This window comes from Hemibagrus wyckioides, linkage group LG23 (assembly GCF_019097595.1).
Source record: "Hemibagrus wyckioides isolate EC202008001 linkage group LG23, SWU_Hwy_1.0, whole genome shotgun sequence".
In the NCBI taxonomy this organism is placed as follows: domain Eukaryota; kingdom Metazoa; phylum Chordata; class Actinopteri; order Siluriformes; family Bagridae; genus Hemibagrus; species Hemibagrus wyckioides.
In genome coordinates, this window is record NC_080732.1 from 9,181,490 (window position 1) to 9,193,038 (window position 11,549).

Below are 11,549 nucleotides of genomic sequence, written 5' to 3' on the forward strand. Positions count from 1 at the left end.
CGGTAAATAAATAAATAATCATCATAAAAAAGCACACACAACATAAATTATTAACATTAGGCTGAGAAGCGATGTCGAAGATGTTCGCATCATCTTTTTTCTCCATTCCCCCTGAGTTCTTTTTAAGTGTGGCAGTAGAAGTTGTTTCGCATCCCCGGTTTTTTCACACACATTTCTGTTTTACTGCTGTAATTGTGCTATTTCTTCTGCTATTGTTTATCATCCGTCAATCTGCTTTGGCCTAGAAGTAAAGATGGAAGGCAAATGGAACTTTTTCCATCTATGTTTCAATGTTACTGTCAATACACTGCCAAACAACCTGTATTAGTTTGGTTGCATCTGTTCAAGGTAATAAAGTAATTTACTGCTGAATTGTGAGTGTGTGCACGTGTGTGTGTGTGTGTGTGTGTGTGTGTGTGTGTCACTGTATCACATGTCCATGGCCGAGCTTATTCAAGGCTCCGATAGAAGCTTGAGAGAGACGGTTAGACATTGATCCGCTTCAGTTCAGACTGTGTTGTATTCTTTCTTCTGTATGTGACTGAGAATGTTGTGTCCTTTTACTTCTAAGGGAAAATAAACACACACACACACACACACACACGTATATGATCCTGCTCATCTGATATTACAAAGAAACCTTTAGTATTTCTTGAATAAGCAACCTGGCAAACAAACTCGCTGATTTCGAGAACCTACACAGATTTGAAGCTTTTTACCGCAGTGCACTGATGTTGAGGTTAGAATTTTTTTCTTGTGAGAAATTTATACAAATTCAAAAAAATGTAACAAAAGGTACAAACACCAACATTACACTCGAAACCCAAAGCACATTATCATTTCTCGAGCCTTGCAAAATATTATAAAGATATTGAAATTGAAATTATTGTGAATCTCATATATACACAAAATCCCCCAAAGCAGGATATATACAGTATATTGTGTATATTTACATCCACAGTGAGCTGCTACTCGTGCTGTCATGTGGCTTAACAACAGATTTGCCTTAATGACTTAACGGTAAAACCAATAATGATCCAACATCAGATTCCACGCCACACAAACCTTCTCCTTTTTCTTTCTGTCTTTTGAGCTCATCATAATAAAACACAACTTTCAAATCCGAAAGTAGAGAGAGAAGAAAAAAAGACTCGTGGAGAAACATAAGGACATGTCAGCAGCTCAAATGGATTATGTTTCAATATGAGTCAGGACACTAGCAAAGAAAAATGAGAGTGTGCATATATATATATATATATATATATATATATATATATATATATATATTTGTGTGTGTGTGTGTGTGTGTGTGAGTGTGTGGTGTGTGGTGTGTGTGCAAAATGCCGATGGTTTTAAATTGCTCTCTTTGTTTTTCCATCTGAACAGAGCCGCTCTCGTGCCTTATCTCTGCCGTGGTGGACGTGCAGCGGGGCCGATGTTCTCGGAAAATGAACTGTCGCGGCATCGCTCAGACGTGCACCCTCAAATACACACCTTCACATAAACACTCTAATTTCACACTTACAACTCTGCCTCTCTCTCTCTCTCTCTTTCCATCAAATTCAGACACATTCCCATTCTGTCACAGACACAGACACAAATATATAGCATTATATTTGGTGTTTGCACACACCTTGTTGCCTCCGGAGGGGCAATTATCGATGCTCATAGCCTGTCCAAGGTGTCTGCATACACTCGCCTCTCTGGCCCTGTCCATCTCCCGTCCCCGTCATTAGAGGTGAAAATGTCTGACGTTGATGACTGAGACAAGAGAGGCCATCGTTCTTCGCTCCATTTAGCTTTAGCCGCTAGCATGGAGGCAGGACGTCAAGAGGGGCTGCACAAAAGGTGCCAAAACAGGTTACAACTTAAAACAACCGGAAGATTAGTTCTTTAGAGACTTTGAGAAATTTGCTGCATTTATATTTATTCATTTTATTGGCTTTTATCCCAAGTGAATCAAGCAACTAGTTGAGTCTTGCTGAAGGATCCAACTTTCATTCCCTCCTCTCATTCCCTGACTTGATCCTAATGATGTTATACAATTTCACTTGCAGATTTTATGTCAAAATAAATACTTAACTGGCTTATATAATTTACAACACAGTGTGTCAGCCTTAGTGTATTCCTTGTCTCTATCAAGTCAATAAATCTGACGATTAATTCCTTTTTATACATATAAATGTCAGAAACCAAAAAAAATTCAAATAATAAAATCTTTGATCACAAGCCTTAGTCAAAACTTTTGGATTTGTGAAGGTTGTGAAGGGTGAGCGTGAGACAACAGCTCGCGTTCAGACGACACCATCGACTGCTGGGAAAGAGGATGATTCTCGACTGCAAACATAACAGTAAGAAACATTTAAGGTTTTCAGAAATATTGCTTATATTAGGAACAAAATTCCCAAATCTCACTAAAGCTACAAATTTCAAGTCACACTCCATGTTGTGCTGCTTGATCCAGTGCAGTAGACATTACATTACAATTTAAAAAAAATAATAAATAAATAAATAAAATGTAAAAATTAAACTACAGAGGTAGGAAAGAGAAAAAATATCTAAAAATATAATATATGAATATAGAACAGTGTCAGAACAGCATGACTGTATAATAAATAGTGCAGATGTGTACAATTATATGCAATTTTAGTACAAAAAAAACAGCTCAGGTAGTAGATGTTGTGCAAGACAAGTCCAGAAAAGTCCAAGTTCTATATGTTGTGTAGGTCCACAATAAATATTAAACTAGCACCTGCTAAATTATGCTTGCATGTGCATAATCACAGATCAGCTGGACCTCCTGGAAGTGATAGATCTGCTGGATCCAGGTTTTTGATCAGGTTTAGTGCCACATAAACACAATCTACTCTGATATACAGTATCAGAGTACATTATAATAACATTTATTCATAAGATCTCAAACTCAGATGCTTTATACAAAATGTTAAGTAAGTTAATATGTTTTAAATGACTACAGTTATAAAGATGCTGCAGGCTGGGAACACACAGAGGTCTCTTTTTTCCAGGACCCCTGCAGGCCAGGCTGAAACCCTCAGCCACTCGAAAGAAAATGGCTCCTGAGAAGGGGGTGCAACTATAGAGCCGAATCACATGGAGAGGTGTCAACAGGCCAATAATAATAGCTGATGTGACCTGAAAGACATTCTTCTCTTTCGTGTTGTCGCTCTTTGTTTTTCATGTTTATCTCTTTTCTTTTTGGCTCTTTGCAGTCTAACCTGCCTGAGTTGCACTTGAAAAGTTAATAAGGGGTAAGCTAAAACAGAGGACAAGGTGTGTCGTCGGTAAACACGCAAACCCACACACACACACGCATGCACACACACACACAAACACACATACACACACATCACTTCAACCTCTATTTCAGTGGCCAAGCCCCTCTTCCCTTCAAACTTACCCTTACATTTTTTAAAAAGTAGATAGCAAAAAGACAGGGTGAGAGAGAGAGAGAGAGAGAGATAGTTCCTTCTGCTAGTCGCCAAGGTGCTCTCTAGTCCATTGTGTGGTGCGCTGTCAGGTTAAATTAGGGAGTACAGGCTCCGTGAGTGTAAAAAAATCAATACTTGATGGAAGATTGCTCCCCTGAAAATCTGTTTTGATTCCAGGTTTAATTCTTGACCAAAGGCTCTGGCAAAATGACATGCCATTAGGGCCGAAAATGAACACATTCGGCAGTGGAAATTGGATGGAAATGTGTCAGGTGATTGGCCCTGGCTCCTTGTTTTTGCTCTTCCCACTGAGAGACAGTGTGTGATGGGGGAAAGAGTGCGCCACTGGAGTGAAGCAAAAGCCTCAGAGCCTCTAGAATCTCCACCTCAGCCCTCCTGAGTACTCTCCGTGCTATTGTTGTCCAGCTCGTGCAAATGCACTACAGCTCGGCCAAAATGCATTTGTCCGTCGTCCGTGTCTCCTGTGTGCTCCCTTGAAGCGTGGGATGAAGAATAGCCTATCCTAAAACAAAGCAGGGACCTCTTTTGTTTGTCTCCAAGGTCTAGTGGAAAGAAAGGGAAGATGCAATATTGATAACAGAAATAATGTGTTTTTTCATCAGAAATTCCTGTGGAAGTTCCATCATCTGTGTGCATCAACTAAAAAGCAAGTCTGGATGTTAGATTTTTTTTCCCTCCATTTTGAAACATGCAATATTCTCAAACAATAAATTGACTAAGATCAATATATTTCAGGTGGCCTGTTAATGGAATTACATATTAGTAATTTATTATCCTGTTAATAATGAATTAAAAATTAAGTGTGTCTTCATTAAGCCTTCATTACTATCGATTAATACATTAAACATTTAGCAGATAGTCAGTGAGTGTATTGATCACTGATCAGTTGCTTATTATACAGGAGTTAGTTCTGATCCATTTTGACTAGACAAGCAAAAATCCTCTAAAAGTAATGACATTTAATGTCCAAGTCAATTCAAATTGATTTGTATAGCACTGTTAACAATTAACATTGTCGCAAAGCAGCTATACAGTAATGTGAAATTCAAAATAAAAATAATAAAGTTTAGTTCATCCCTAATGTGCAAGCCAGAGGCAACGGTGACAGAGGCAAAAGAAAAACTCCCTGAGACATAAGATATGAGGAAGAAAGCTTGAGAGGAACCAGAATCAAAAGGAAACCCATCTCCATCTGGGTGACACCGGAGAGTGCGATTATCAACACTGTCCCTTCTACAACTGTATAAAGTCAAGTAGAATTGTGCAACCAGGAGCTTTTGAGCAGCTGAGCTTAGTGGTTAATGTGTTGTACAACTAATCAGAAGGTTGTGACTTTAAATCCCAGGACTACCGAGCTGCTGGACCCTTCAGCAAGACCCTTAACCTTCAACTGCTCAGTTGTATAAATGAGATAAAGGTTGCTGTGGATAAGGGCGTCTGCCAAATGCCGTAAATGTAAACTTGTATGAGCATCAGGTGAATTCGTTATAGTTTTAACATAAATTCCTTTCTATGGAAGCCATTAAATGTTCAGTGACGAAACACATTGTTCACATCACTCTGCTGGTCTGTGAATGTCAAATAAAATTCTAATTCTAGCAATGGATCATTACTTTGAAATGGCAATACACAACAATTTATCCAGCTGTGGTTTCATTGGGAACTGTTTTCTTTGACTGAGCAAAAATACAAAATATTTGCCCATATTGTGCCCGGAATGTCAGCTTTCTTAATATTATTTTTTATTAATAATACACATTCACATGTATGAAAGCAATATCACACTCACAATGATGCTGTTGTAACGTCACACCTACTGCCGAAACACAGCCATGCTGATATTCAGTACAGCAGAACTCTAGCTTGTGAGATTAAAGATGTTATATGCTTGTTAACTATCTGTTGTTAATAATAAACAATAAATAAAGCAAACACTATGTTAAAAGTAAAACCTTAACATTAGCTAAAATGGTAGTTGTGTGACATGTTCATGAGGATTATACACTGTATCAGGGATTCAAAATGATAGGAGATTACAGTTCAGATTCTTTACTGATTTATTTATTTACTTATTTTATTTTGTTTTATTTTATTTTATTTTATTTTACTAACATTACCGATGCTGTGCTACATTCACTAAATGAATAAAATCATTTATATGTTTTGTACTTGAATAATTAATCTTAAATAAACAAATCAATCTTTTCCATTTTTTTAAAAAAATTTAATTTTTTTTTTGTTTGGTTTGGGGTTTTTTTTGTTTGTTTTTGTTATTTAGTTTTTTCCTGTCTCTTCTTATCCATTTTGCCTTCCACATTTGAACTGCATTTTCTACCAACAAAAACACGTCTTTTTGAATCTGCTCTAAGTGTGGATAAATGTAGCTTTCTGAAAGTGTTGACCCATAATTATCATGATTTCCACAGCTCCAAAAAAAGAAAAAAAAACCCCCAGAACATACTGTTATACTGTTTTCTGTAGTAGGAATTTTAATTTCCATGTTCAACCACATGGTACAGAATCTACAATTCTGGGACGTGCAAGAAAGCATATTTAATGTTCATGCTGTTAAAGCAAGCAAAAATGGCAGAAATGACACGGTCGTGGGTCAGACCCGCAGTGTGCAGGCCCAGCATGCTCTCTTCTGTCATTATTATATTTCATTTTTGATAGGAAACCTTTTGGAAAATCTAGCATGGCCAAAACAGAAAAACAATGCTTTCAAAATGACTCATGTTAATGTGCTTAAATATTATTATAATTAGTCACTGGCATCTCTAAAAATAGGTTGAGAGAGTGAGAAAAAAACCCCTGCTTCCTGCGACACCTCTTAAATGGGTTTTTATTTATCCAGAGAGAGATGCACAGTATTCTCCGAGATGAAAAATGGCAATGGAGTGAGCCAGGTGGCGTGTTTAAAAAGTGCACACCTGCAGAATATTTTTCCCATCAGGACGATGAAGATTAATGAGGCGCATTCATTAATTTCATTACAAAGGTCACAGATCTGTTTAAGCGTGCCTTTGTCTACATTGCTCCACACACTGAACCAAAGTGTGACATATTAGATGAGCTTGTAAATTTAATGACCTAAATTAATCATATAACTGACTGCCTTTTCATAGGATCAAGCTTGTCTAGTGAAGCTACTTAAAATGATGTAAACTTGAAACTTAAATCATTTGCAAATGGTTTCATGCTAGACCAATTATACTAATAGTCACATAGTGTATATGATCAGCCATAACATTAAAACCACAGACAGCTGAAGTGAATAAGATTATCTCATTACAATGACACGTAAAGGAGTGGGGTATAGTAAGCAGCAAATGAGTGATTAACAATCAGTTGTTGAAGGAAATGTGTTGAAGGCAGAAAACATTAACAAGGGTAAGCAGCTTTCAAGGTCTGATGAATTGCGGTTTGAGATGATACAAGGATGCACTACGGGGAAGAAGGCAAGCCGGCAGAGGTAGTGTGCAATGTTCTGCTGGGAAACCTTGAGTCCTGGCATTTAGGCGAATGACAAGTACCAGCTACCTAAACATTATTGCAAAAAGGATAAAACCCCTTAATGACAACAGAATTCCCTAATTGCAGTGTCCTCTTTCAGCAGGATAATGTGTGCTGCTACACTGAAAATTGTTCGGGAATAGTTTGAGGAACAAGACACAGAGTTTAAGGTGTTGACTTGGTCTCCAACTGATCATATGAGGGATGTGCAGGGCAAACATATTCGATCCAGTTTTGGAGGCCTTACAGGACTGAAAGTGCTATTAACATCTTCGTGCCAGACATACACGCGCACACACACACACACACATACACACACATATATATAGGTGAGAACTGAGTTTGTTTAGTTACATAGAATTTAGGACTTAATATATATCCAACCAACAATAAATCTCTTAAAATGATAAATACCACAGTACATAGTATGTTTAAGACCAGTATTAGCATGGCAATAATAACTGAAAGAGTTGATTTATGTTACAGTGTATTTATTTCTATCGTAGTAAGTCTTCGGAACCGCGAAGATGCTGAAAACCTAAAGCGCCACATAGGACATCAGTCACCTATTACAGCAATTCAACGGGAATTGTGCGCCATCTAGTGGACAAAGCCTTATAGCACCCTTTATGTTCGTGATGGCTATCACCATGTCCTTTGAGCAAAGATATTTTCAAACTGAATCTAATCTGCGAGTTTCAAGTTATTTGATTCTCTTCTTAATTTTCATGTGGACAACCTTTCAGGTTTTATAATAATTTGTATGCTGTTACCTTAGCACTTAAGATTCATCAGTAAAGAAAAAAATACACCTGCCTAATATTGTGTTGGTCCCCCTTTTGCTGCCAAAACACCCCTGACCTGCCGAGGCATGGACTCCACTAGCTCCCTGAAGGTGTGCTGTGGTATCTGGCACCAAGATAATAGCAGCAGATCCTTTACGTCCTCTAAGTGGCAAGGTGGGGCCTCCATGGATCGGACTTGTTTGTCCAGCACACCCTACAGATGCTCAATTGGATTGAGATCTGGGGAATTCAAATGCCAAGTCAACACCTCAAACTCGTTGTTATGCTCATCAAACCATTCCTGAACCATCTTTGCTTTGAATACAGTTTCCATGAAATGTTGTACATGGTCTGTAACAATGCCCTGACAGGTCTGCGGCTATGCAGCCCGATACACAAAAAAATGTGATGCACTGTGTATTTGACTCCTTTCTATAAGATCCAGTATTAACTTCAGCAATTTGAGCAACAGTAGCTCATCTGTTGGATCGGATCAAACTGGCCAGCCTTCAGCCATCAACAAGCCTTGGCCGCCCATGACCCTGTCTCCGGTTCACCACTGTTCCTTCCTTGGACCACTTTTGATAGATACTGACCACTGCAGACCGGGAACACCCCCCAAGAGCTGCAGTTTTGGAGATGCTCTGATTCAGTGGTCTAGCCATCACAATTTGAAGTTTCTGAAGGCCTGAAGTTCTTCTTAACAACTCTGATATACCACATAATGTTGTCATGCTCAAATACAGTACACGATCATCAAGGTGGCATGAGGTCGGATGCACAAAAGCATCTCAGTCTTCAGTGAGAGAACCTCACTTGTTAGCATCGGCACAATGCTGCAGCGGAAACACTGTTGAGGCAGAGTATTTACCCAGGAGAGTGGTGTCTGTATCCAGAAGTGTCATGATTTACAAGATACAGTTGGACTTCTTTGCTGATGCCAAATGGACTCATTGGACCTCATTTATCATTTTTTTTAGGATACTTGTGTGTAAATGTTTGTGTAAGCAAAACTGAACAAAAAAATTCTGCCAGATTTACAAAAATGTCAGAAACGCAGATTTTTTTTCCTTCTCATGTGTGTATATTGATCATCAGTAAATTCATTCATTCATTCATTGTCTCCCGCTTATCCGTAGCCGGGTCGCAGCGGCAGCAGTCTAAGCAGGGATGCCCAGACTTCCCTCTCCCTAGCCACTTCCTCCAGCTCTTTCGGGGGAATTCCAAGGCGTTCCCAGGTCAGCTGAGAGACATAGTCCCTCCAGCGTGTCCTGGGTCTTCCCTGGGGTCTCTTCCCTGTGGGGCATGCCCGGAACACCTCCTCTGGGAGACGTCCAGTAGGCATACGAAACAGATGCCCAAGCCACCTCAACTGGCCCCTTTCAATGTGGAGGAGCAGAGGCTCTACTCCGAGCTCCTCCTGGGTGACAGAGCTCCTTACCCTATCTCTAAGTGAATGCCCCGCCACCTTGCGAATTTACCAGTCAATCTACGTTCCTACTCTCACTTATGGTCATGAGCTTTGGGTCATGTCTGAAAGGACAAGATCCCGGATACAGGCGGCCGAAATGAGTTTTGTGCATAGCAAATGGAGCTGGACGTTGGTTTGACTCATTTATATGCCAATAAAAATATCAACCATTTTAACAAGTAAAAATCTAGTCACAAAGTAAAAGAAGGGTGAATTAGGCATGAACTAAGTGAAGTAAAATGAAAATACAGAGCAGGAACAAAGGTTGGTACAGGACACCAAGCACATCACACAGGGAAACTGCTATTCAATTTCAATTTATTTGTAAAGCACTTTTAACAATGGACATTGTCTCAAAGCAGCTTTACAGAAGTACAGAAACATTATTTAAAAAATTATAAAGATTAAAGTTAAAATGTGACAAATATCGATTGTCAGATTCCAACCTATCCCACTCCTATGCTATGTGTCCAAAGTTACAAAGTTTCTGGAACAAAATTTTCCAGGTTTTTTCAGACACACTGAATAAACGGATTGAACCTGATCCTATATTAATTATATTTGGAGTTTCAGAGGAATTTTCGAGATTGACACAGGTCCAGCAACACTTCATTTCATATGGACTAATCTCTGTCAAGAAACTTATTTTTTTTGTTCTGGAAAAAAAAGGAAGCTCCAGCATTTTAAATATGGCTGACAGAAATGACGGCCACACTACATTTAGAAAGAATCTGATACACCCTAATAGACAAGATTTTGCTTTTTGAAAAAAATTTTTTCCCCAATTTATTTATTTTCTGCAAATCTGTGTTTAATATGCTTCTGATGCCTACACTACCTGCTTTTGTTGCCAAACAGCACTTATGGGTGGGGTTTTTGTGTATGATGTGTTCTCTGTTCGGTTATTCCTGTTATTTCTGTTGTTCTTTCATGCATATCTGTTTGAATGTAAGGTCCACTTAAAATATTTAAACAGAAAGATTAAAGTTAAAATAGTATTTTATCCTCATTTTATCCCTATTAATTGTATTCGCTGATGAGGGGGATCTAAAGTGTTGCAGAGCATTAAATGAAAATGCCATTGCAAATTGAACAGATTTATAAATCAGCTTTCATCCTCACACAAAATCATGCTGGCTTTTAAACATCCTTAATGTTGTGTGCTAAATCTTCCATAAAGTCATTTGTGTATGGTTTACGGCTATGTGCAGACCAGTTTCCCTCGACTTGTAAGCGGCATGTGTCATAATTGAATGATTAGTTTTATTTGTCTTAATTTGTGGTGTTGTGTTGGCTTGCTGTCTTTATTTGTTAACTAATGGCAATCATTATACTATTAATTCTGTCTTGCTGGGGGTTTGTGACAGCCTTTTTAAAGGAAGCAAAGCATCTTTCTAAACCATAATCCCCTGGGAGCCAAACATGGTATCTCTATGTTGTGTTAATTGAGTTCTGTAAAATCTCCCTATGAGCTTATTCAGGATACTGAACTAAAAGGTAGGAATGTGTGGTATTGTATATTGTGTAATGCCGATTGACTGTTATGGGCTACTGTGTGACCCAAGACAAAATCCTTACATTTACATTTGGCCAACGCCCTTATCCAGAGCGACTATCTCATTTTATACAAATGAGCAATTGAGGGTTAAGGGCCTTGCTCAGGGGCCCAGCAGTGGCCCCTTCAATCAGTAGTCCAACACCTTAACCACTACGCTCCCTTGTCCTTGTATGTGTAAGCATTCTTGCTCTTTAAATCCTTATTTTGATCCTGACTAGTAGAGGTATTTAAGAAACTGTTTCCATCTAGTACCAGTTGGCAGTTCTGTACTGTCTTGTGTTGTACTTTCTGTTTCTGCACTTGTCTTTGCTCTTCTGCTCTTGTCTTTGCACTGTTTGCACATGTTGCACTTTATGTAGCTAGGACAAACTTTCTGTCCCTAGCTCTGTGTGGTTTCTGTTTTTGTACTTACATGTTGTATGTTGTCTATGTAGCACCAGTGTCCTGGAGAAATGTTTCACTATGTACTGCGTCAGCTATATGTGAATGAAATGACAATAAAGCTTCTTGACTCTTGAGATGGTCTATTAGTTTAACCAGACTGGTCTGTTTTGGCAGCTGGTCAAATTAATCTAGATTTTACAATTGTGTATGACGTAGCATTATTTATTGTAGTTCAGGATCTGTTTCCTTTGTACCAACACTTAGAGGTGGCCTACTAGTTTGACAAGCTCTTCCTGTGATTTGGCAGCTGGTAGCCTGGTCAGACCAAGCAGGACTTTTCAGTAAGGAAGATTTCCTATCCTGTGTGT